Source organism: Herpailurus yagouaroundi, unplaced genomic scaffold (assembly GCF_014898765.1).
Source record: "Herpailurus yagouaroundi ecotype Mexico unplaced genomic scaffold, PumYag 209, whole genome shotgun sequence".
NCBI lineage: Eukaryota > Metazoa > Chordata > Mammalia > Carnivora > Felidae > Herpailurus > Herpailurus yagouaroundi.
This window is the reverse complement of record NW_024412440.1, coordinates 719,463-745,873: the sequence shown is the minus strand read 5'-3', so window position 1 is coordinate 745,873 and position 26,411 is coordinate 719,463. Positions and strand designations below refer to the sequence as shown.

At 35.2% G+C, this 26,411-nt stretch overlaps 1 long non-coding RNA gene across 2 annotated transcripts in view; it reads right to left on the bottom strand.

Annotated features, from left to right (window-relative positions):
• Nucleotides 1–26,098, bottom strand: part of LOC121016140 (uncharacterized) — a 41,466-nt gene extending 15,368 nt beyond the window's left edge. Inside the window, exon 1 of one of the 2 annotated variants that reach the window (XR_005784126.1) lies at nt 26,022–26,098. This is a non-coding gene — a long non-coding RNA (uncharacterized LOC121016140). Of the gene's footprint in view, nt 1–1,521; nt 1,859–26,021 lie in introns of those variants that run through there. The other variant, XR_005784127.1, reaches the window with a different exon arrangement.
• Between the last annotated feature and the right edge of the window lie 313 nt (nt 26,099–26,411).

Here is a 26,411-nt window from a genome sequence, read left to right as displayed (position 1 = left end):
AAAGAAAGAAAGAAAGAAAGAAAGAAAGAAAGAAAGAAAGAAAGAAAAAGAAAAACAACATTCTAGGGGCGCCTGGGTGGTTCAGAATCAGTTAAGTATCTGACTTCAGCTCCGGTCATGACCTCACAGTTTGAGTTCTAACGCTGCATCAGGCTCTGTACTGACAGCTCAGAGCCTGGAACCTGTTTCAGATTCTGTGCCTCCATGTCTCTCTGTCTCTCTGTCTCTCTCTCAAAATCAATAAACATTAAAAAGTTTTTTTAATCAACATTCTATCTAGAAATCCATAATACAATATTCATGGTAGGCAATATTCTTTCAAGAGTTACTAGATGCAAAGTAACAGAAAAGTGTGACCCACGAGCAAGAAAAAAATGAGTCAGTAGAATGAGACCTAAAAAGCAATGGAAGACATTTAGAAGACCACAGAAATAGAAGACAAAGATGTTAAAACATCTTAAATAGAAGTATTTAAAGAAAACATAAATTTAGCCAGAAAAAAATAACTTCTAAAGCTGTAAAACTCAATATCTAAAGTAAAATTTTACCAGACAGGCTCAATACTAGATTAGAGTATGAATAAGAAAAATTAAGTAAACTTGAAAAAATAGCATGCCTAACTCCAGACTGTTGAAGCAAGGGAAAAAAATTAAACAGATGGAAAGAAAGAAAAGATGATAAAGAAGAGAAAGAGAGAGGGAAAGAGAGAGGAAGGAAGGAAGGAAGGAAGGAAGGAAAGAAGGAAGGGAGGGAGGAAGGAAGAGAGGGAGGAAGAAGGAAGGAAGGGTGGGGGAAAGGAGTAGGAAAGAGGCTGGGAAGGAAGGAAGGAAAGGGACAGACATTCTTGGTGGGGCAATACCAGTTTACCACATATGTATTGGAGTCCAAGAAAAAATAGGGGAGGATAAAAATATTTAAATAAGATGTGAAGGAATAGTGGCTAAATAATCAAAATGATGAGCATTATAAACCTACAGATCCAAGAAACTGGTGGGTAAATAAACTAAGTCTTTTAGAAAGACAACATTCTTGTGTCCTGGGAAGAGAAGAGAGTATGTATGCATCTGAGTTAGGAAAAGAAGAAAGAATGAATGATGTGTTCAGTCTTAGTGTCTACCACACGGCACAAAAAATCATTACATTTCTTTAATAAAACATCCTACTAAGGGGGCCTGGATGGCTCAGTCTGTTAAGTATGACTCTTCGTTTTGGCTCAGGTTATGATCTCACGGTTTGTGGGACTGAGCCCCACACCAGGCTCTGTGCTAACAGCAGGGACCCTGCTTGGGCTTCTCTCCCTCTTCCTCTCTCTCTGACACACACACTCTCTCTCTCTCCATCTCTCTGTACCTCAAAAATAAATAAATAAACATTAAAAAGAACATCCTACTAACTCACATGTATTCATCAGTAGGAAGTAGAGAATCAAAAAGAAAAAAGGAGCAGAATCAATTCATAAAAACAAAAACAAACAAATTTTTTTTAAAAAAGCAAAGAAAAATATACAATCCCTTGGGGTACCTGGGTGGCTCAATTGGTTAAGTGTCCAGCTCTTCATTTTGGTTCAAGTCAGAATCTCATAGTTGAGATCAAACTCCATGTTGGGCTCCAAACTGAGTATGGAGCCTGCTTGGGATAATTCTCTCTCTCTCTCTGTCTCTCTCTCCCCCACCACTCACTCTATAAAGAAACAAACAAACAAACAGACAGACATTTTTTAAAAAATATTCAATCCCTTGCAAATTTAAACGAGAAACAACTTTAGACCACAAAGTGGACATAGTTTGATTTTGTTGTTTTGGTAGTTATGTGAGTGGCGATATCCAATCTTACCTAACCTTTTGAGATAAATGTGGAGTTACATAGGATCTGTGAACATAAATTTATAGTCATCATAGGATGCTGTGGAAATCCAAGGATAAACTGATAGAAATCATTAACAGTTAATAAAAAATAATTATCTCAATATGTACTTTCCAGAGATGGGAAGAGTAGTCATTTTATGTATCTCTTTGCTGGCCACAAAATAAAAATGTCATCTACATTAGACTTTTGCCATCAGCTTCTCATCCAATATACACAACTTGTATCTAGATTTTTCTTCTAAACCTTGATATTTGGGTATTTATAAAAGCATGTATTACTCTTATGTGGATCCTGAGAAACTTAACAGGAACCCATGGGGGAGGGGAAGGAAAAAAAAAAAAAAAAGAGGTTAGAGTGGGAGAGAGCCAAAGCATAAGAGACTGTTGAGAACTGAGAGCAAACTGAGGGTTGATGGGGGGTGGGAGGGAGGAGAGGGTGGGTGATGGGTATTGAGGAGGGCACCTTTTGGGATGAGCACTGGGTGTTGTATGGAAACCAATTTGACAATAAATTTCATATATAAATAAAAAAAAACAATAAAAAAAAAGCATGTATTTATAAATGACTATGTTGAGATTTAGAATTTATAAATGGTTATAAACACCTTTTACATGGACAATGGGACATCCATAAACAAACTATTTCATTTCGACTTATGTATTTTTTCAAATGTTTTGCTCTCTTGAACCAGGTCCCACAAGTGTCAGTGTCAAACTGTTTCCTCCTGAATATATATGTTATGTAATATATATAAGCTATTGCATATAACATGAAGTTAGAAATAGAGAACACTTGGACAATTAATGTTCATTAAATGTCAGCTACTACCAGTTTTAAGAGAATATAACTGTCCTTGATAAAATTTATCCTATGTCTCTTAGAGATTAGTTTATGAAATACTCCTCCATGGAGATTGCTGCATTTTTAGGTAGAATTGTGATAACTGATCTTAGTCTTGGGATAAATCTGCTTCAACCTCATGTTATTTTTAAATTGCTTTCACAGGCTGAAGCTCAAGTCATCTAAAAAGTACCTTGTTACATGAGCAGCAAATGTTTTAATAATCCCATTTAAAATACAATGAAACGTAGGTCAATACATTTATAAGAAATGAAGATTGTGATGTTCATCCTTCTAATTCAGTGTTCTTTCCTCTATGGCAATGACTTACTAATTGTCTTCTTTACACTCTAAGGTTATACAAGGAGCACAAAAACGCTAACAAGCATGTTTTGTGTCTCTGATTACCACTGACTATAATGTAGGTGTGTTTTGAAACTTTGATTTTAAGGGTTGCTGCATTTCAGGATGACTAGGAGCGAAAGAGTGTCTTTAATGTTTTCCTGAAATTTAAAATAAATACAGATTTAATAAGCTTCTGTCAGCTATGGGATTGGAACTACAAGTATATTTATTCGTGTTTCATCTCATTCTTTACACTTCACTGCCATTAAACATGTAGGAAATAACAGAGTTGAATTGCCCTGATAAGCTTATACTAATTTCCCAATAGCATATTAGTTTCGTACATGAATGCAAATAGAATGGTGTTTGGCAGTTTAACTAAAATTAACAGTGGGCTATTATACTATATGGTAGATAAAATATGCTAAATATTATACTGTGCTAATATATTAAACAACCCTTATATGGATAAAAATATATCCCCAATACACATATATATCTGTATATATCTATTTAATTTACAATTGATACTGATAAAGATTGATAGATTGATAGATTGATAGAGCTTGCTATCGATTTGTGTAACAAAATATAAATTTCTGTAAAGTATGTATTATTATATTCATTATTTCAATTAATTTCACACATTTTTCACAGGGCACCTGAGTGGCTCAGTCAGTTATGCCTCCAATTCTCGATCGCAGCTCGGGTCATGATCTCATGGTTCATGAGTTCAAGCCCCATATCTGAACTGTTAGCACAGATCCTACTTCGGATTCTCTTTCTCCTTCTCTCTCTGCCCCTCCACTGCTTTCTCTCTCTCTCTCTCTCTCTCTCTCTCTCTCTTAAAAATAAACATTAAAAAAATCTTAAAACAAATTTCACACATTTTTCTTTCATACTCAGAAGAGAAGCAAAAATATAAATATCTAAAGATCTTCATTTCATTGTGCATTTTCATTTCATTTACTTTGCTTTCATGTAATCTTATTCAAGAAAACATCACAGATAAAGGGTAAATAATAATTTCACATTCATAAGTGTTCTAATGAAAAAGAAAGGTAAGTAAGATTCATTGATACTGAATAGTGAACAGATTCAAAAGAATAAAAATATCAAATATGTCATGATGAGTCAATTGAAATCTAATCTACACATAGCACCCACTCCTAACTACTGAATCTATGAAAAAAATGTATATATGCCATGTTCAGATTTAGACAGAGTTCCCTTTATCCCTGATAATTTAAGGATTATTTAGAATTGTGTTGGTAGTTCCCCGGTACAGAATGCCTTTGATGTACATAGTGATTGATGTAGTTTTGAAAAAGGTATAAGAGACAAAAAAAAATAACAAAGGGGTTACAGAATATTTTTTTCTAATATTTGAGGCATATAACTTCATTTCAGGTTGTAGAGTTAGAGCATACAATTTGTATAAAACTGAAATCCCCAACATCTAAAAGTTTTACCAAAAAAGTCAAGAGATGATGTTTTGACCAATAAACCAACAGTGTTTATTTTATACTAGAGAAGAACTTTGATGCACAATAGGGAATTTGCAAAAATAAGCAAGTTTTTTGTTGTTTTTAAAGTTCAAAGTACTGAGTATTCCAAATGAATTAACCACTTAATTAGGAACTATAGGGATTGCATGAATGTGTTATGTAATTCCTGTGCAAATATATTTCAGAAGCTTGAACTAGAAAGATTCAGAGAGAAATAAAATAATATACCATCAATGAAGACATAAAGCTTTATATTCTCACTCATAGTTTGCCCAAGCCTAAACCATTATAATTGCTAAAGCAATTGCAAGAAAAATAAGGTATTCTAAATCTTCTAAATTTCAAGAAATAGAAGTTCTGTAAATCAGAGTGAAAGGCAGTATGGTGGAATAAAACAGAGAGAACGTGTGTGGTCCTGTGTGTGTGTGTGTGTGTGTGTGTGTGTGTAAATTCGAGCCTGATGCAGAGTTTGGTTTTCAGCTCTAGAACTTATTTATGTTACCTAATTTCTTTGGAGCACAGTTTTCTTCTCTCCAAAATAGGACTGATAGTACATACCTTGTAACATTGTTGTAGGTATTCATGTTAACACATGTAAAGTCCTTTGCTCAATGTTGACACACAGAAAGACTCAATAAATGCTACCAATTATTTTCAACACAGTACATTATTTAGAAAAACTAACCAGTAAACTTATTCAGTTCTTGAAAACTCAGAATTATGCAATCATTTACATTTAGTAAAATCCTATTTAGTATTGGTTGATCTCATTAATGTTATAAGAAGTAATTTAGAAAGTCATAAGTATTACTCTTTTATCAAATATTTTCTGGGGGCACCTGGATGGCTCAGTTAAGTGTTCATCTCTTGGTAAATAAATAAATAACATATAAAAATATATTTTCTGAATGTTTTGTATCCATTAGGAAATATAAATACTAAAGCAAGATAATGTACAAGAAATATCACATGGCAGAACTTCATATAGTAAATATCTATTCTTAGATACTCAAATTCTTCAGTAATTTAGAATTTTTAAAGAGAGTTTCACAGTACGAGTTGTATGGTTCTGAATATGTTTCTCATCTTTTCTTCTGTTCCTCTCACCCACATATACTCTATTCCAGCCATTACAAATCATTTCCATTTCTCCTAATAATTTTTTTTCACAACTTGTGCCTTTAATTATGCTGTTCCCTTGGCTGGGAATTCCTTTCTTTACTATAGACTGTAAGTTACAAACAGGCAGAAATCATTCTTTGCTTTTTTAAGGGTTCTACACTCACTATATGTCAAGTATATAATAATATCTGTAGAAAGAATAAATGTCCATCAGAATTCCTCCTTATTCCCAAGATGTGTCTCCAGACAAGCCCAAAATTTTTCGTTGGTGAATCATGTTGGACATTTTACAGCCATCTGCAGAATTATATACCTCATCCTTTGAGCTTGCAAAACATCTTATGTTTGCAGCTAGTTAAAGTTTAAAATCAACACAGTCTTTTCAGAAGTGAGTACTGAAAAAGGAGAAATAACATTAAACTCTTTGAACTCTATCTAAAATCATGTAATAATACACATAGCAATTCCCAGATTCAACATTCTATAGCCCTGAAGGTGTTAGTACAATATTGGTGATGTGGTCTTTAATAAATCATAAGTCTCCTCAAATTAAAATTTATTTAAGGTAAGTTATGGAAACCTACCATGATGTTTCTACATAGATTTTTATGAAACCACATTTTATGATAGATTGTGAACATTCAAATAGACCCGTAACCTCAGAGTCCAAACAATAAAAACCAAGTAATACCTATGGATTGTGAACACAGATCTCCAGGTGTCACACATTTTTGTAAGCTTTAAAGAAAGAAAGAAAACATAATCAATGATAGCAAGTTGAGTTATTAAAAGGAAGAAAAAAAAACACCAGAGATTATAGAAATTCAGCCAGTGGAAGGAAAATAGCAAAATAAGAAAATAAACTATAGGATTGTATAATAGCAAAACTGCTTAAGATTTATTTTAAGAATTTAAGACAGAACACAACAAATCTTGATGTTTCCTGTTTTTGTAGGAGTGCAATAATAAGCAAATATAATGACACTTTTTTAGGTATAGAAAATGTGCCAAAACAGGTCTTTTTAAATTTGTAGGCATTGCACATTTTGCAAATAAACTTACTCTTATCAACTTTAGATTAGAAATGGGAAGTAAAAAACCTTTGACCCTTAAAATCTTCTATTATTCTCTTTGTTTTGCTCTTGACTGCATTAGCAACATGTCCCAATTTATTATCATCAGCTTCTGTTTTTAAAAAATGCTGTCCAGAGTCTGTCATCATTGGTCTTAGGGTTTTCCAAAGTGATTTATATCATGTTGGCTTTCCTTCTATGAGCTTTATGGTTGTCTTACTCTTCAACTGTGACTGTTTGGTACTGGAGAGGAAACAGCCTCAAGATAGCCTGGGAAGTTGTATGTGTCAAGGATTAGTGGATCATTATAGCCTATGTTTTCTTTCCATAGCCTGCAATTATATTTTTAACTGTAAATTTCGTTGACATGGTGATAGTGAAGAAGTGAGAAGAGCCAACTATTTATCAAACATTTTCTGTGGTAGATATCACTTTTCCCTTGGAGCATCTGCTTCTTTTCCATGTGGAAATAGCTTTTCTGTAATGGGAGTGAATAATATAGTGTGAAAATTGTAACAAATCCCAGATCTGTCTAATTTAATGAAGTCCTAAGCCTAGTCCTTCCTAAATAACTTTCTATTTAGTCCACTCATCCATAAACCCAATGCCTAACATTATACTTTAAGTGCTAGCTAGATTCTCTACCTTGTAGATTTTTATAATTGATTCTTCCTGCTGTATTAAAATATAGTCAACCAGTTAAATAATGTTACATTAATTTAGCATTTTTTTATCTCAGCTTGTATTTTTTTTATTTTTTCTCTTTAATTTTGTTTTTGTTTTGTTTTGTTTGTCCCCCAAATGATGCATACATTCATTCATTCACCAATTAACTGAATAAACATGTCTTGAGTAATTTTACCAGTCACTGTGTTTTGAATAATGGACTAAAAATAATTTTATTTCACCTCCTATATCCCTGTCCTAAATGTAATATTTTAGTATGTTCAAATTTTAGAATAGTAATTTCCTATTTTTGCATGAAATGCTTAAATGTTTAGAATTACATTGAAGGATTATTATAGTACATGATATGCACTCCCAGTTGACATCATTTTCATGTTGCTATAATATTAATCCAATAATCTAGAAGCTTTTAAGATCATTAAACTTGAATTAAGTTACCAAAAACTAATTAGCTCTTTCTTCCTTGCGCTCATAGCTCATGTTAACCAGTCTTAGGCACTTTATATTCATTAGTCTAATTTCTCTTTGATTATATTTTTATTCTTGATTTTTTTTCTAAAATTTTCTTACAATTACAGATGTTTTAACAAGGCAAGAAATGGGAAGAAGATCTAGACATCTGTAATCCCATTTACTAGATATAAAACACATGGTTAGTATTATGTTTGCTCATAAAAAAAAAAAATATTCTGCCAGGCAAAACAGTGAGCATTTAGATGCTTCTCTTTATGAGAATTTTGCTAGCCATAAATAAACATTTTTTTTTAATTACTATCCTCCTTAGAGGAAAGCATGCACACTTGAATGAGCAAGGGAGGGGCAGAGAGAGACAGAGACAGAGACAGAGACAGAGACAGAATCCCAAACAGGCTCCACACAGGGGCATGGATGTAGGGCTGGATCTTATAACTGTGGGATCATGACCTGAGCCAAAATCAAGAGTTGGTTGCTCAACCAAATGAGCCACCCAGGTGTCCCTCTTGTCTACATCTTAATATTAACATTATAATTGTGAGCACTTTCCAATCCTGCTAAATATTTTTGAAAACATTTCAATATTCCCATATTAGTGTACTGTACTCAATGGTTTAAGATATCTAAGTATACCTTTCCAAATTTTAATATATTTGTTATATTAAAATTCTTTGTACCTATCTTTTCCCACAGTTCTATTTCCTTATTTTGTGTAAGAAAATATATTGAGTTAAGTATGTCACTTTAAAAGCTTTGGAAGGTATTGTAAAAATAATTTAAAGTTACACCTATTGTTTGCACCTCACCAAACACTGCTTCCTTTCTCACATTTTAGGATGGCAATAGTGAAATGCTTATGTTCCCCACAAATATCTTGCTATAATTTATCACTGGATGTTTGCCTCACTAAGTTTTATTCAGTAATTAAAATTTAGTTCAAGAATTACTTCAGAAAGCTTTACCGAATCTCCCAAGGCTGGAAGAGATGACCCTTGTTGTGCCCTCATAATAGACCATGAGCCTCCTGAAATAAGATATGCATATCTGTGCACATTTCAGTGTCTCATTCAAGAATGGTTGTCATAGCTCTCTTTGTAGCTCCCGTGACCAGCACAAAACCTAGCATGTGGTAGACATCAAATAATTTATTTTTACATTAATTATTCAGTTGATAGATTATTCAATCATAAATTTGATCTTCACAATAAACTTTCCATGTGGGCAAATGTTATTTTCCATATCATACTGAGTGAAATAAGCATAAAACAGATTGCTTGCCTGTAGTTATATAGCTGGAAAATGTATCCAGGGTGTTTTGGTGATCAGATATAGACCATATGAATCCTATTATATTAATCTCCCAATTCATCAAACTTGACACAGGACATCTGAAATAGGTTTGGAGCTAGGAAGTGTTGGGTTACAATAAATATCACTACCTTTGGTTACATGATATTAATAGTGGATTTCTATTATCTTTTCCATTATGTTTTAGTTCTACATTTTTAATTTCTTCAGAATTATAAAATAATATGAATGAGATGACATTAAATGATGCATGATGATAAATCTTTCTTACTAATTATTCATCTATGAATCTATAGAGGGAGGATATGAGAAATACAAGATTATTAATAAATAAATTATATTTGAAATACGATTTTTCAAAAAGCATATGGTTAGCATGTTATGTAATATTGTTCCTTTTTTAAAAAGCTTGGCCTTAGTGGAGTATTTCTAGGAAGTTTATTTGTACCTACCGCAATAAATTACATTGTTTTTAAATGCCATTCTTCACCAGTATAATGACAAAGAGGAAATAATATGAGCTTTGGAATAAAATAAAGATATTGTTGATTCTGATGAATGTTAAAATTTGAAAAACATTGTGTAAAGCAAGTCTCCTGTGTTAGTTTTCTATTTGTCTGTGACACATTACCGCAGATTTAACAGTTTAAAACACCTGCTCCTTATCTCACAGTTCTGTGGGTCAGAAGTAAGCTCAACAGTTGGAGTGCACGGTTAGTTAGGTTCCAATAGGATGCCTGGAGACCAGCAAGGAGGAAGTCATGGCCAACCATGAGAAAGTCAGAGGCCTGTCCTGGCAGCATTCCAAAAGGAAACCACAAGAAAGTTGATCAAACCAGATAGGTCCAAAATGGGTGACAAAGTAGGCCGGAAGTTCCTGACCAAAAAAGGAAGGAAAGGCAGGTAACCCACATTCCTAGAAGAGACCACCTGCTTTTAAGAAATGTTTGTTTCAGGTAATGAATATTCCATTGCCTTGTTAACAACTGTCAATGAACCATCGAGACCCAACCCCAGTGCACAGCCCTCCCTTGAGCTCGTCTGTTCTCACTTCCCAAGAGCTATTTTCCCTTTAATAAACTTTCCTGTTTGTACTGCTAATCCACTGTGCTGTGTTTCTCTTGAATTCTTTCTCCTGATGAGACCAAGAGCTGTCAGCGACATCTTTTGGGTGGGCTGGGTTGAAGTCGCAGAGCCTCAGACCGCTCAAGCCCACCTGGCAATGCAACTATGTTCTCTTCTTAGGGTTTCAAACGCCAAAATCAAAGTGTTGACAGCACTGGCATTTTCTCTGGAGGATCTAGGGAAGAATTTGAATCCAAATTCATTCAGGTTTTAACAGAATCAATTTCCTCGATATTTATTTCCTATAGTGTGAGATCCTCATTATCTTGTGGGGTGTTGGCCAAGGATCACCCTCAGCTCATAGGAATAGCTCTGGGGTCCCTTCTGTTTCAGCCCCACCTTCTTAAAAGCCGGCAATGATATATCCTCTCATGCCAAATCTTTCTCACACTTTGAATCTCTTTAATGTGTCCTTCTGTTACCAGCCAAAGAAAACTCTCTAAATTTATTATTTTTTAATGTTTATTTATTTATTTTGAGAGAGACAGTGACAGCACCAGTGAGGGAGGGGCAGAGATAGAGGGAGAGGGAGAGAATCCCAAGCAGGCTCCGTGCTGCCAGTGCAGACCCCAATGCAGGGCTGGAACTCATGAAACTGTGAGATCATGACCTGAGCCAAAACCAAGTCAGACGCTTAACCAACTGAGCCACCCAGGATGCCCCAAAAACTTTCTATTTGTAAAGGATGCATGTGATTAGGGTATATTAACAGATAATTTATATTTCTGCCTTTTAAAATAATTTTCTGCGTTTCTCAAGTTTTTATAATCAACATATTTTTTTTCTTCCAGTTAAAAAATGTTTGCTTTAGAATAGAATTTGGCCTTACCTTGTATAATTTTTAATTGGTCATTTAAATGAATAAAGCCATATTATTCTTGTTTAGTAGAAGAAATTTGGAAATCCTGTGGGTGCCCAGCATGTAAGCTACTGTTTAGATGCAGGAAAACTTCCCACTAGACGAGTTTTATTGAGAGACAAACATTCCAGATACTTAATTTCTTAGCATCTGGTAAGCGCTAACTTGGGCTCAGTTTACCGGATGCCCTGTCCTGGATATTGTATCCAAATATCTCAAATTTTTAAACTAATGACGCAGAGAGACAGACTAGACATTTCCCTTTAAATATAGTAGTAGCAGCAACATTTAGTCTCCAGATAAGCAGATGCAGCCGTGACTCCCCAGTTTCCTTCCTAAATTGTGGCAGTTTTAGAAAACCAGTATCAAAGAATTTCTCTGGAACCAGTTCAATGAATAAGGATTTTACTAGCATGCCACTACTATTAAGACTGCATGCATATCAGTCTCCAAAACAGAACAATTAAAAAGTCTTGAAGAGCTTTTCAAAAAATTGCCTGAAGGCAGTGGAGAGCTGGCAGACACTTGAAGGGAGTAAAAACATGGAAGAGGGGATGATTCTGAGTAACTTTCCCATTTTCATTGCTTCTAGATGAAGACAGATACAGTCTGTACCATGTGGGGTAGCCAAACTCAAAATAGGAAATTCACTTTCTTAAACTCTGGAAAGCAGAGAGGACAAGATGGTAAAACCTAAAATATGTCAAACTCAAGAAGACATCGATTTCCCAATGTCAAAAGAAAATTGAGAGAGATTTACCTGAAAAGAATATTTTATTGAGCGGGAAACAAACTTTCTAAGAACAGGGAGACTTCAAAACTGAAAGTGATGAGAGGCTGGGCTCTCAGCAGGTTACAGCTCAGTTTATAAAGAGCAAATGAGGAAGTGTATTGTTTTCAATTGTGATTGGTTACAAAATACTTACATTCCTATTAAGGTAGTAGCTCTGATTGAGCTTATTTATGTGTAGCTGATTGGTGAGGAAGCTGCAAAATTACACGGACATGAAGAAAGCTTAGATTTTGTTTAAATTCAGAGTTAGCCCTTAGGGGAAATCAGCATGGTTTAACTTTTGATTATGTGACTATAGGTGGTTTGCTGGAGAGTAGCCTCCGTTTTGGTTTAACACCAATAATAGCAGTTTTCAACCATAAAGAGAATTTCAATTTTGTATTATTTTATACTTTACCAACCACCATCACATACTTTGTTAACCCTCATTAGAAATGATAAAATACATATAAGAGTAGAGTGAGTGATTCTGAATATTTAATTAACTTTCCTAAAATCTGAGAAAGTGACATAAATGAGTACCAAAATCTGATATCCAGCTTTAACGTTTTGTGTTCTTTCTCCTTGATCCAGAGAGTCTAATTACTTAGATGTGAGGTGGGGCCGAGACAGTCCAGGTGATTTTGAAAATGTGGTTCTTAGATAAGGAATCTGCTAAGAAGAAAATGGGTAAGAGTCCTTGAAAAGGAGAGCAGCAACTGAAAGGACCACCCCAGTCCTGGCAGACTGCCAACTTTAATGTTCCCACTTTCTTGGCAAGTCCAAAGCACATTCTGCGTTTTCAGCTCTTAGAATGAGTCAGATCTCATATCAAGACTTTTTATACCCTTTGTCTATTTTTAGTACTCAGAACAACCTGTCAGGGTATGTATCCCAAACTCCATATTGTAAATTAATAATCTGTAGTACAGAGTGACCAATAACTTGATCAAGGAACACAGACAGAAAGTATATTAAATTCAAGGGGCACCTAGATGTCTCAGTTGGTCAAGCGTCCGACTTTGGTTCAGGTCATGATCTCAAGGTTCATGGGTTCGGGCCCTGCATCGGGCTCTGTGCTGACAGACAGCTCAAAGCCTGGAGGCTGCTTCAGATTCTGTGTCTCCCTCTCTCTCTGCCCCACCCCGCTTGCTCTGTCTCTCAGAAATGAATAAATGTTAAAAACATTTAAAGAAAAAAATTCAAGGTGATTTGATTATCTCTAGTATGTCATGTGTTATCCTAAGCCATTCCTGACAATTGAGCTATTCCCATGCAGGAAACTTCAAAATACAAAAGAGAGGTATGCAAAGAAAAGATTTCTTTCTTTCCTGGAGCTTCTTTCAAAATACTCATTGTAAATAGGTGGGGAAGAATCTTTTTTTCTAAATCTAGACTTTTGTCTCAGGACAAGTTTTTCTCAACATTTGTTTATACTAAAACATCCTAACATTATTAGCAGATCAGTTCCTGTAATTTCAGATGCTTCTTAAAGAAGAGAATTCTGGGGCGCCTGGGTGGCGCAGTCGGTTAAGCGTCCGACTTCAGCCAGGTCACGATCTCGCGGTCCGTGAGTTCGAGCCCCGCGTCGGGCTCTGGGCTGATGGCTCAGAGCCTGGAGCCTGTTTCCGATTCTGTGTCTCCCTCTCTCTCTGCCCCTCGCCCGTTCATGCTCTGTCTCTCTCTGTCCCAAAAATAAAAAAAATAAATAAATAAAAAAATAAAAAAAAGAAGAGAATTCATTTAATATCATAAATTTTACTTAAGAGTAGGTTATCAAAGATTAGAATTATTTGAATGAGGCTGTAATTACTGACTTAAAGTCTTTAATTTCAAAAGAAGAGGCACAAATGATTGGAATGTTTCCATAGCTAATTTTTGTATTTTTAACTTTCTTTTCTTTCCCATTAATGGCAACGCTTACATTTTCTTTTTCACTGAACTTGCTGCCTCACCTGTTAGAGCAGCTCACTCTGCCCTACCTCTTCTTCTACAATTAAAATTTGGCCTAAAAATGTCTTGGCTCTTTGTGGGTGTAAAATCAACTCTATTGAAATTTCCTCTTTAATATGAAGTCAAAGCAGTTTGGTAGAAAATATCCTAAGGTTTCCTTTGTCTTCACACTGAGTGGTGGGACACTGTTAGGATGCCTTACCACTCAAGCTTTATTCCACTGTAAAATGAAAATTAAAATCCCATTCCAGAAGTTTACTGTGAGAAACATTAAATATCTATGTCAAATGTTTTTGTACAATAATCAACATTAGTCTACCAGAGACTCTTATTTGCCATTGTGACACTTGATTTTAAATGATTTCCCCTATTCAAATAGATATCAGTTGTTTATTTTAACACTTGGGTAATAATCACTAGGGCTGAGGCACCTGGGTGGCTCAGTTGGTTGAGCATCCTACTCTTGGTGGTGTCGGCTCAGGTCATAATCTCACGGTTCATGAATTCAAGCCCCGCACTGGGCTCTGCATCGGCAGTTTGGAGCCTGCTTGGGATTCTCTCTCTCTCCCTCTCTCTGCTGCTCCCCTGCTCATTCTCTCTCTTAAAAATAAATAAACTTTCAAAATAATCACTAAGGTTTACTTTTTTATTTGTAGTATATTTCTTATTTCTATATTTCTTATTTAGAGTATAGAGTATAACTTTAGTTGTACTTTCTTATTTAGAAACGAATGTTGGAGAAGCACACTGATTTTTCAGGATTAAACTCATAGGATCCATATGCCCTAGAGTTTTAAAGTCACAGTCTTTTGGCCATACTGAACCCCAAATATGAAAAATTCTTATTTCAATTATTTATATCTTTAAAGAGACTTTATGTCAATTCTTGGTATTATTAAATATTAGTAAAAGAAAAGAGCAGACTGTCTGAAATGAATTATTCATCTCCATGTATGTCTTTATGAATAGGTTAAATCTTCATTTTTAACATTTAAGAGATATTTTTGCCTCTCTTTGTTTAGTATTAAACATCAGTAAAAGATGTAAAATATTACACTCCTCGAATTTTAGCATGATTACAGTTTTAAAATGAAAATGATACTTCTCTAGTCTCCAAATATGATTAAACTGTGAAAACACTTGCTTAACATTATTGTAGTTAGTTACATTCCAAAAGTTAGCTTTAGATATGTTTTTTGCTTCATTAATTATAGTTATTTTAATGAATATTTTGACAAATATATAGTTCCTATGAGACTACTCCAAGCCACAGTATCAACTGACCTAATAGCATTCTGAATTTGTCAGTGAGTTATCACGTATTACTCTAGATCAAGTGAAATCACATTTCTAAGTATTCACTGTTCTTAAACTGATAGGTCATTACTACAATTCTGTTTACTAGTGAACAGGATTTTGTTCCTACTGTTTTGAGTAGAGTCCTGTAATTAATGAGTCTACATAAGCATTAATCATATCCTCTATCAAGTAACCTAATGATGCTGAGGAGGTTGTATCATTATGGTGTTAAATTATATTTTGCCTGACAGAAGATAAAATTATCTCTCCCTCTCTCTCTCTTTAAGTTTGTTTATTTATCGAGAGAGAGAGAGAGAGAGAGAGAGAGAGAGACAGAGAATGAGCTGGGGAGAGACAGAGGGAGGGAGAGAGACAGAATCTCAAGCTGTGCTCAGCACTGTGAGCACAGAGCCTGACACAGGGCTCGGAACCATGAACCATGAGATCATGACATGACCTGAAATCAAGAATCAGGTGCCTTGAGGCACCTGAGTGGCTCAGTGAGTTAAGCATCTGGTTTGGGCTCAGGCCATGATCTCACAGTTCCTGAGTTCGAGCCCCATGTTGGGCTCTATGCTGACAGCTCAGAGCCTAGAGCCTGCTTCACATTCTGTGTCTCCCCTCTCTGCCCCTCCCCTGCTCATGCTCTCTCTCTCTCTCTCTCTCTCAAAAATAAATAAACATTAAAAAAAAATTTTTTTTTAATTCACCAAGAAAAACAAATGAATTAAAATGAAGAGACTTCAGAAGAACGCTATTCAGAAGAGGATGAATATTGCAGATTAAGATTTCTGGGGGGATAATTATAATTGGAAATTAGCAGTGGTTTGTTTGTCTTTGCTTTAAAGACAAAGAAAGAAGAGAAAGGCTTCCATTTTAAAATCAAATTAACTATGGAAGGATAGTGGTTATTCTTGATGCCTTCCTTTTGTTACCTTCTACATCAAATATGTAATCCTCACCCACTCTTGTTAATCTTGCCTCCTTTACATCCTTCAAACTCCTAGATAGTCCTCTTGATCAAAACAGGAACAATCCAGTGTCATCTCTCATCTGTATTCATGCATCATCTTCCTAGGGAGATACCTCCCATCTTCATATATGCTCTTTCTTCTCTGGGTTCATCCTCAAAGTTAATTTCTGGAACAAAAAACTCACCTTGTCTCTCTCCTGATTAAAACTTCAGTGTCTCCTATAATGGTTAATTTATGGGTCAACTTGGCTTGGCTACAGTGCTCAGTTGTTTGATAAAATAATACTCTAGATGTTGATGTAAAAACATTTTTTTAAGTTGTAATTAACATTCAAATCGGTAGATTTTGAGTGAAGCACTTTACCTTCTGCAATGTGTGTGGGCTTCATCCAGTTGGTTGAAGGCCTTAAAAGAAAGACAGATTTTGCGAAGAAAAAGGAATTCTCTTCAAGATTTAAACATAGAGACCTTGCCTGCATGAGTTTTCAGCTTTCTCTTTATCTCTATTTTGATAGATTAGATAGATGGATAGATAGATACATGCATGCATACATACATACATACATACATACATATGTACATAGATAATAGATGATAGATAGATAGATAGATAATAGAGATAATAGGTATAGAGACATAGATATAAGTATTCATATCTATATTTTCTGTTTTTCTGCAGAATCCTGACTAATGCATCAATCTCCCCAACACCTTCTGATAAAGTGTAAGCCTAATACCAGGTGCTCTGTGGCTGCCTTACATGCTCAGCCTCTTCTGTCTCCAATCACTCAACACTCCTGTCATATTGAATTTGCCATATCTTTTCTCATCTTCTGGTCTGCATACATAGTCTTGGTATATTTTGAACTATTTAATACCTGACTACAGTCCTTCAGAGCTCAACCCATACATCATCTTCTTTTCTTCTTCCATCCCCCATGCCTGCAAAACTGGATTGGGAAGTTTCTCCTCCTGGAACATCTTTGGGATACAATTACAATACCACTTGTCACATAGAAATCATGAACTTCATGTCTAGCTCACCACTGTAATTTTCTAAAGGGCAAAGCCAACATATTTGTCTATGCATCTGCCTAGTCTGTTGTTATTCTAGGCACACATTAACTGTTAAATGAATCAATCTATAACAAATTCATCGGATCATGTAACTCTACCAGGCAAAGGCTACCAGATAGGCTACTTATTCTCTTTCCTGTTTATTTTATTCATTTAAAAATACATATTAGATATAAAAGATATAAGATATATAGATATATATGTATATATGTATACATAAGATATATATGAGTATATAGATATAAAAGATAAAAAAGCAAAGTGAAGAAAAATAAAAACAGGTAAAAATAAACTTTTATCATGACAGTAACTTGGTAAATGTGATAACAGTCTAATTTGGGTGTTAATTGCCAGAAAAGAAGAGGTGATATCGAAAGAAAAAAAAAAGGTTCTTACACATTTTGGAATTTGTATTTAATAATGGTTATACTATATGGTTATCTAGTTTCACTTTAGAAATGGAAAGAACATGTTTCTTAGACATTTTTAGCCCTGAGAACAAGCAGATGAAAATCTATTTAATGTCAGTAATAATCTGTATACAGTGACTTAAGCATTAGCTTCTATAAGAATTCATTTCCAATTGCCAAGTGACAGATATGAGCAATTTGTTTGTAGATTCCTTAAAATGAACAGTCTTAGGGTTGTAGCAGATGTGATTATGAGCTCTCTCTATCATAGACAGAAATACAACCAATAATAACCGTGAAGTAAGGGAGGAGCCTTAATCCTTTTTGGCCATATTCTCTGAGGATTAATCTGAGGCACCTTTTATTTATTAAAGAAAATAGCCAATTGAATTGTTTCATTTATACCGTACTGCCAAGTTGGATTCCTAAAATAAAATGTGAATATTTGATTATTATAAAAGCAATATAAGATACTGGGCAGGTCTAAGTTTCAAGCCTTAGCAGTGCCCTTTGATGGCTGCCGGTCTTGTCCACACCACTTGACTTAGTGTATCTACTCATCTGATATGAAAACTAAGCAAGACACAGAGAAAAACACTACATTTTTTCTTGCTGTTTCTACTTTTGGTAGCATAACCATTTCTAGGCTATTATTTTTTAATATTGATTGTCCAAAAGAACACACTTTATTCTCAAACTGTGTAACCAGCAGTAGAAATAATGAAGTCAACAGTTTTTGCTTCAGAAAAACTCTATTTTATCCTTACAGTTCTTTATTAAGAGATGATTTCTTGATCTTCATGGTGGGTGTTTTTGTATTTCAGACTATTTCTCTCTCCATTAATGAAAAGCCAGCTTTACCTACGTCCTAAGTGATTAGTCTTTCATTTCCAGGTGACTGAAGAATTTTAACCCCGTTAGTATAAGGAAAGTTTATCCCCTGAAAATCTGTTTATTAAATTTCCTACTTAAACGTTTCAAAATCTTGTCATGGATCAAAAATCAAAGGAGATAGTGCAGAAGGAATCATAGTGATGACCTTAAAGTAAACCAGCCAGTTATTTTACCAGCAAAATGGGTTTATTTTGGAATAGCAGAGGAATTACAATTTGGGGCATGCAAACTGTGGTAAACCACAGGCAAGCCCAAAGATACAGAGGAAAAGTCAGCTTTTGTTAGGCTTCAGGAGGAAATTGGGGAGTTGGTGGGGGCTTCATTGAAGTGATGGGGGCTTCTCACTGGCTGCAAGCGGTGGTTAGTGCGTTGTTGCTGGGGTAGGGAGGGATCTTCCCTCTTTTTCTTAGAAGCAGGAGATAAAATTCCAGTGTAAAAAATGATCTTCCTTGTCAAAACAATTCTTGTCTTCTTTCTGCTGGTTATTTAGGTTACAAGCAATGGTATGTGCATGAGAGTGCCCCCTTCAAGGCTTCCAAACTCCATTTTTTTGTTATTTTTTTTAACATTTTTTTCATTTTTGAGAGAGAGAGAGAGACAGAGCATGAGTGGGAAGGGGCAGAGACAGGGAGACACAGAATCTGAAGCAGGCTCCAGGCTCCAAGCTGTCAGCACAGAGCCCAACGTGGGGCTTGAATTCCAAACTCCATTTTTAAGGAGGTTTCCTTTACTAATTTTCACAATTAGATTTAAAAAATAACTTTTCTTTGAAAAGAGAACTTTGCCAATTTCTTAAATCTATATTCTAAATGACAAAAGAACCACATGCTAGTTGTAATAATTCTTTAAAAATTATATATATATACATATTCATATATAAAATTATATATATATACTCACATATATATGTATATATGTATATGTGTGTGTATATATATATATATATATATACATATATATATGAATACCACCCCTTTGTGTCCTGCAACAAGGTAATCCATGGTAGTACTTTGTTCTATAACTGTTGTACCTTGTTCTATACTTTTCCCATAGTACATTTTTATTGTGGAAGTTTGTGATTGGATGATAATTTCCAGATTACTTGCTAAATTTTCAGAGCAGTTAGTGCTTATAGAATTATTACTTTCAGGATAGTATTTGTGATAGCCAAAATATTTCTCAGATGATAATGTTGTAAGAAGGGTGGTGTTGCTTTTACAAATGCAGGCCAAATGTAGGATAGTTTAGGAAACTATCACCTAATATAAACTTCTTATATTCAAGCTTATTAAGAATGTCCACAATAACACAGGTATCCCTCTGTTGCATAAGCCACCTGTGTTACTTCAAACATTTAAAAAGTTGTCAAAATACTTGAAACACAAATTTGCCAGCAGTTTTTGAACTTTCAGTGAAAAGAGGGACCGACATTGAAGTTTCACTGGTTAAGTGGCATCCAGTAACACCAACCTCTGATTTGCTGCGATTGCCATCCCAAAAGTTAGTTTCCTGAGAAAGCAATTAAATTTAAAATTTTCCATTCATCTTAAATAAAGAGCTGCTACAACTCACGTCACCTTGTAAATTTTTAAAGAGCTTCCCTTCCTCATCAGCCCCTGTGGCATTCATGGTGGTCAAGTTCAAACAATTCCAGAAGTAGCCTAGGGCACATGCTGCTTACACAGGATCAAAAGAACTGGTCAGAACTAAAGGGAAAAGCTAAAATTCCAAGTCCTTCAACATGAGATTATATCAGCCATTTAGTTTGAATTTCACCCTGTTTCAATGGCAATCTTATTAAAGTTACTAATATTTCTAAATATATACAAAGCATATTTTATGTTTTAATTTTTGGCGTTTTCTCCTTGTTTATGATCTGTTTATTTTCATGATTCCTGGATATTTAGGTTCTATAGTTTTATCTTCTCAGATATAATGCTTTGTATGATGGTTTGCAAACCCTGAAACTTTGTTATTGTCTGTCATCAAAGATCTTAGCAAGTTATCAATGATTTTCCCTACTGCAAACTTGGAATTCTCAGCAATATTCAGTGATTCAAGATTATGCCTATTTAAGTGAATATTAGGAAATAACTTCATTAGCCATTCTCCACTAAAAGAAGATATGTTTATTTTTTAAAAAATCATATAGCCCAAGAACAACACAGCTTGAAAATAACAGCAAGGACTCAATTACCTGGATGTGATTCCTGATATTCTTGCTTTTAGAGTCATATCAGTGGTGTAAGGAATCAAGTTATCTAGTCAACTAATAAAATGGATATGTTTCTTGGGAAAGGTGACATATTAATTTGCAAATATTTGGTACCAGTATATTTAGTAATATGTGAACTCAAAGTGACTGATTGAGTCATCTAGATGGTACTGGAAAGTAGAAGATACAGCTAAAAAATACTAAATAGGTAAATTTAGATTGTGGCTTTCAGCACTGTGGTAAACTGATTAATGGCCCTGAAGAGACCCACATCCTAATCATCCAAACGGTGAATATTGCCTCATATGGCAAAAGAGTCTTCATAATCGTGATTAAAATAAAGATCTGAAGATGAAGAGATTATCCTGGATTATCTTAATGGGCCCTAAGTGAAATCACAAGTGTTTTTATAAAAGGAATTTGGAGGAGACTTGGCACAAACGAAGCATCCAGTGTGCAGACTAAGGCAAGATGCTAAGATGCTAAAAGTCTGGCTTCAAAAGTTAAGGAAGGGTCCCACAAGTCAACAAATGCAGCTCTAGATGCTAGAAAGTGCAAGGGAATGGATTCTCCCCTAGAGCCTCCAGTGCGATGCTAAGCCTTGGACCAGTGAAACTAATTTCAGACTCCTGATCTTCAGAACTGTAAGAAAATAATGCGTTCTTTAAACAACCAAGGTTGTGGTGGTTTAATTACAGCAGCTATAGAAAACTAATACAAGGACTGATATGCCTTTATTGTTTGGTTTGTTATGTTGCTTGGCATTTAAACTGTGATTTGAATGAAGGCTCAGTAGTGAGGAATCCTTGTTCTTCCATGAATTACACTTAGTAGGTATTCAAGAAGTGTCTATTATATTGATGCTAGCAATAATATTAAAAATAATGTAAATGGCAAACTGAAAAAGATGGAACAACAATGCCTCACCAGGTTTGGGAACTAATTTGGAGAAACCAGGATCTCATGAAATAGGCATTCTGTTTTATACAAATCTGAAGTGCTACCTTGTGGCAGATAAGCTTGGGAATCTTGGAAGCTTAGGTGTAAGCCCGGGCCTACACCAATGGGTTAACAAGGCACAAAGAAACACAAAGTCATAAAATGCTCACACCCGAGTTTGGGTAACCAGATTGGCACTCCAAGAATTGGGAGGCACAAAGGTGCCAAGAATAGGGAGGTGCAAAGGCACCCCCAAATAAGGAGAGGGTGCTGAACCCCCAAAAATAGAGAGAGAGAGAGAGAGAGAGAGAGAGGCAAAGGCCTGAAATAGAATTTGTGCAAAGATGCCCAATTAATAGGAATAACAAGATTAGATATTCAGGGTGAAAGCACCCCAAGTTTAGTACTATAGCAGAAATCTGCTTTCATAGGAGAATAGGGCCAGGGCAGGTAAAAATTGGTGAATTGGACTTTGGAATGCTGCACTGTAGGCAAAGCAGCCCAAAGCAGAGATGGTTAACAAAAGAAAAGGTGTCTTGTTAACCCTGAGTTTATTCCCCCTGTCTGTCTCATCCCCTAGGCTGGCAAAGATAAACAGGCACGGCATCTCCTGTCTGCCATCCACCCACCTGCCCGGCACCTGGAATTTGTTTTATATTGACCTAAACCCCAAACACTGTATATCTTCAAAATCCCCTTTCCGTCTCACATCCACAAGTTAATGTTCCTAGTTTCTTTGTCTCTTTGTACATGCCCATCACGTTCACAAGCCTTCTGATCTGAATAAATACGGAGCAAGGACCCTTATTCGGGGCTCTTGTCTTTTTCCCAGACATTAGCCATCTCTCTTTTTAATCCTGCATCCACTCTTTGCTAGACAAAAGAGCAATGTTTTAATGTTAGAATACAAATTTAATCCCAAACTCATCAGTGAAATAGAGCTAATAGTACCTAATTCACATATGCTATGAAAAAATTAAGGAACACAAAATGGCCTATATAGCCCTAATATTTAATGGATAAAAAATAAATCTTAATTTGTTTCCCTCTTCATGTCTGTAGTCAAATGTCACACTGGTTTCAAATAAACATGGTTGGAAGTGGCAGAGCATTTTAATTTCAGCATTTATAAGTGGATCCAGGCACAATTATTGCTGTAGGCAGGGGTCCAAATGCATATGAGAACAAAGTGGGTAACATGTTATTATAGGACAAAACAGGCACTTCTACCACAGTTCTAACATTAGATACTCCTAAAAGTTCTCAGTTGTTTATTTATCAAATATACCCATATCTAGGCCATAAGTTGGAACAATATTCACAGGTCCATAGGACCTCAGGAGCAGACATTTACAATGGCAATATTAGTCATCTGAGATGGTGATCATATGGTACCTCTGTACAATGAAACTAAGCCAGCAAGTGATCCAGAAGAATATTTGGAATATTTTCTATGCATTAAATGACAAGTTCCTGGAAAAACCTTGTCATTCTCTTCTAAAATGGAGTAATAGAATTTTTAAAAAATGAACTCAAGAAAATGCTTTGGACAGTTAATACACTATCGATTTAGCCAGGTGATTTTTGAAGCTTTATCACAAATGAGAAGGTCCAGACTTTCAGAGAAATCAAAAGTGAGATTTGGAATATAGTACACATTAGATACTCAGTAAATGAATTTTGATGTAATGAATAAATGAATCTGTGCCAGAATAATGAGTAAAGATTTCACCTAACATGCCATCAAAATCAAAACACTTTTTGAAGGTATAAACAACAAACAAATACTTGTTAGCTTAAAAAATATATAAAGGATCAGTGATGGGAGCAAGATAGAAAATGCATTAGTTAGGTGTCAATTTCATTATTTATATAAAAAATTGTTGTTGTTTTGGATAAATATATTAATTTCTTAGGGTCATGCTCCTTCTGAAGGTTCTAAGGAAAATTTGTCCCATGACTCTTCCTAGCTTCTGGAAGTTGCTGGAAATTCTTGACACCCCTCACTGAGTCCCTTCAACCACTGCCTCTGTTGTCACCTTGCCCATTTCCCTCTGTGTCTGTGTTTTCTGTCCAAATTTTCCTCTTATATAGTCACTTAACTAACCATATCCATATAAGATCACATTCACAGGCTGAGTGAACATGAATATGGTGTGTAGGCACACCAATCAACCCAGTGCCCCAGGTATTTCCTGTAAAGATACGATGGTTCCCAACTAGACACTATTACCAAAGATCCTTTTAGGAGTATTTTGTTGGTGGTGCTGTTTCTTTACGATATAACCTAGATATGTTCTAAAATTGTTGAAAATGTTTCTCTGTTTCTTATACTTAAATGCTTTCTTCTCTTAATTCAAATAAAGTTTATTCATCAAAAGTAAATTGAAGATCTAGGACTCGTTAATTTTCAAGTTATTAGTTACAAAAGGGTTTTGTATAGTTTTTCTGTACTCTTTATGGTGATGCTGAGACAATAACTAATTTCTTCCCTCTTTTGTAAATGTATAATTTTGTTCAAACTGCAACCTCATTTTCTCCCAAGCCTTTTTAATACTACAGCATTTTCAAATGATGTATTTTTTTTTCTTTTTCATTGATCCATCTCTAAAATTATGGTGCTTTCAGAACGCTACGCACCATGTCTCCTACTTCAGTCCCGCATTTTCTGTGGCTGATAATGGGCGTGCAATTGGAAATGACTTTTTATTTTTTAACATTTGAAGCTATCATCTCTTATTATTGCTTTTTTCTCATTCTATTTCTACAGAGAGGGAGATGAAATGCAGTAACCTTCCAAGCACAAAATTATTTTTACTGATTTTAGTAAAATGATAGAAGTCATACTTAGAAAAACTCATATTCTGTCTGTGGCATTTTTAATGAAATGTTCAGTAGGAATATATTAAATTCTTTGGAAAAATGTAAAGGCTTTTGAAACTATAAATGATCTTAAACTAAAATTCTAATTCATTACTATTTTATGAAAATAAAATACGTTTTTATTTAGGTATGTTTCCATATATCTAGAAGTTATTTAATTTTTAAAAATTGTCTTATAATAGTTTACATATAAAACCAAATCGGAAGGGAGCTTATTTACAAGTGTTTTAACATGTATGTATATAATAGGATGAATGTATGATGAGATTATATAGTACAACCATATAAAGTAAAAAAAAAAATGAAATGACTGTTTGAAATCAAGGTTGTTTTTTTTTTCTATTCCATCTTGCTAAAATATCTTTAAAGTAGAATTTGTGGTTCACTGAGTTTAAGATACCCTTGATGTTCAAAGTCATCCCAGTCACAGGAAGGGGTTGCTGAGATATCTAAATAGAGCCCTTTGGTTTTTACCATCTCCATGGTTATGTCCCTAGGTCTCCTGGTCCCTGAGTGCTCTGCTGGTATCTGATAATAGAATTTGCAATTAATGAGCACAGATCTGCCCTTTGAGCTCTGGCAGTACTCAACTGGCACTGTGGTTTGAAGTTTGGCTATAACCCTCATTAGGGCTCTGACTCAGAATGTTACAGGTCTATCTGTCCTCTTTCTGTAGTGACCCACTCAGGCACATTTACCAGCCAGAATCTATGGCTCACTACTCTATCACTCCTCAAACAATACATGGATTTCTGTCTGTAGTCCAGAGCATGAAGCTCTCTTGGTAGATAAATTCTAGATCTCTGTCTGCTAACCAGTGTTGGGTCAAAAAGTCACAGAGCCAGGTCAGTTCATGAGGTCTTCACTTTAAAGAGTTTAAATGGGAAACATCTGCCTTAAGTCTCCTTCATATTTGCCTGTTTGTCAAGCCATATGCCAGGCTGTCACGAGGGGGAAATGGAAAATGCTGGAGCCTTAACACCTGTAGTCACACCTCCATTAAAAATGCATGGGGCCGGATGTGTTCCAGAATTCAGATTTCAGGGGTTTTAGAAAGGTAATCATGTATTTATACTATATATTTCATTATACTTTCAATGGGATCTAAGGCAATACTCCCAGGAAAACACATTATTTCTGTGTGCTTGTGTGCGTGTATGTTTGTACACACATATACACACTAAAAATAAGTGTGAAAAACAAAGATACAACTTCTCATCAGTTCAAATCATGTTCTGCCCAGGGTTCCTACAGTAGAAATGAGTATGAATGACCCAGACCACCAGAGTAGGCTTCAGTAGACTGAGAATACCAAGGATATGCCTGCTTCCTGAGAGGCAAAATACATTTAGAAAGCCCCTCTCTCTTCATGATTCCCAACTTCCGTGTATTTACTTACCCAAAAAAGTCCACAACCGACTTCTTACTGCCTTGAGTCACAAAGTGTCCAGGTTCAAACTTTGATGAGGCAGGCTGAAAAAAACACAACAGGGTGATTAAACATCAGTATTTTAGGGGCACCTGGGTGGGTCAGTCAGTTAAGTGTACAACTTCAACTCAGGTCATGATCTCACCATTCCTGAGTTTGAGTCATGTAACTGGCTCTGTGCTGACAGCTCAGAGCTTGGAGCTGGCTTCAGATTCTGTGTCTTCCTCTCTCTCTGCCTCTCTTCTTCTCGAGCTCTGTCTGTCTATCTGTCTCTCTCTCTCTGTCTCTCTTTCTGTCTCAAAAATAAACATTAAAAACTCAGTATTTTAATATTCAAAATTCAATGTCTACATTGCAGTA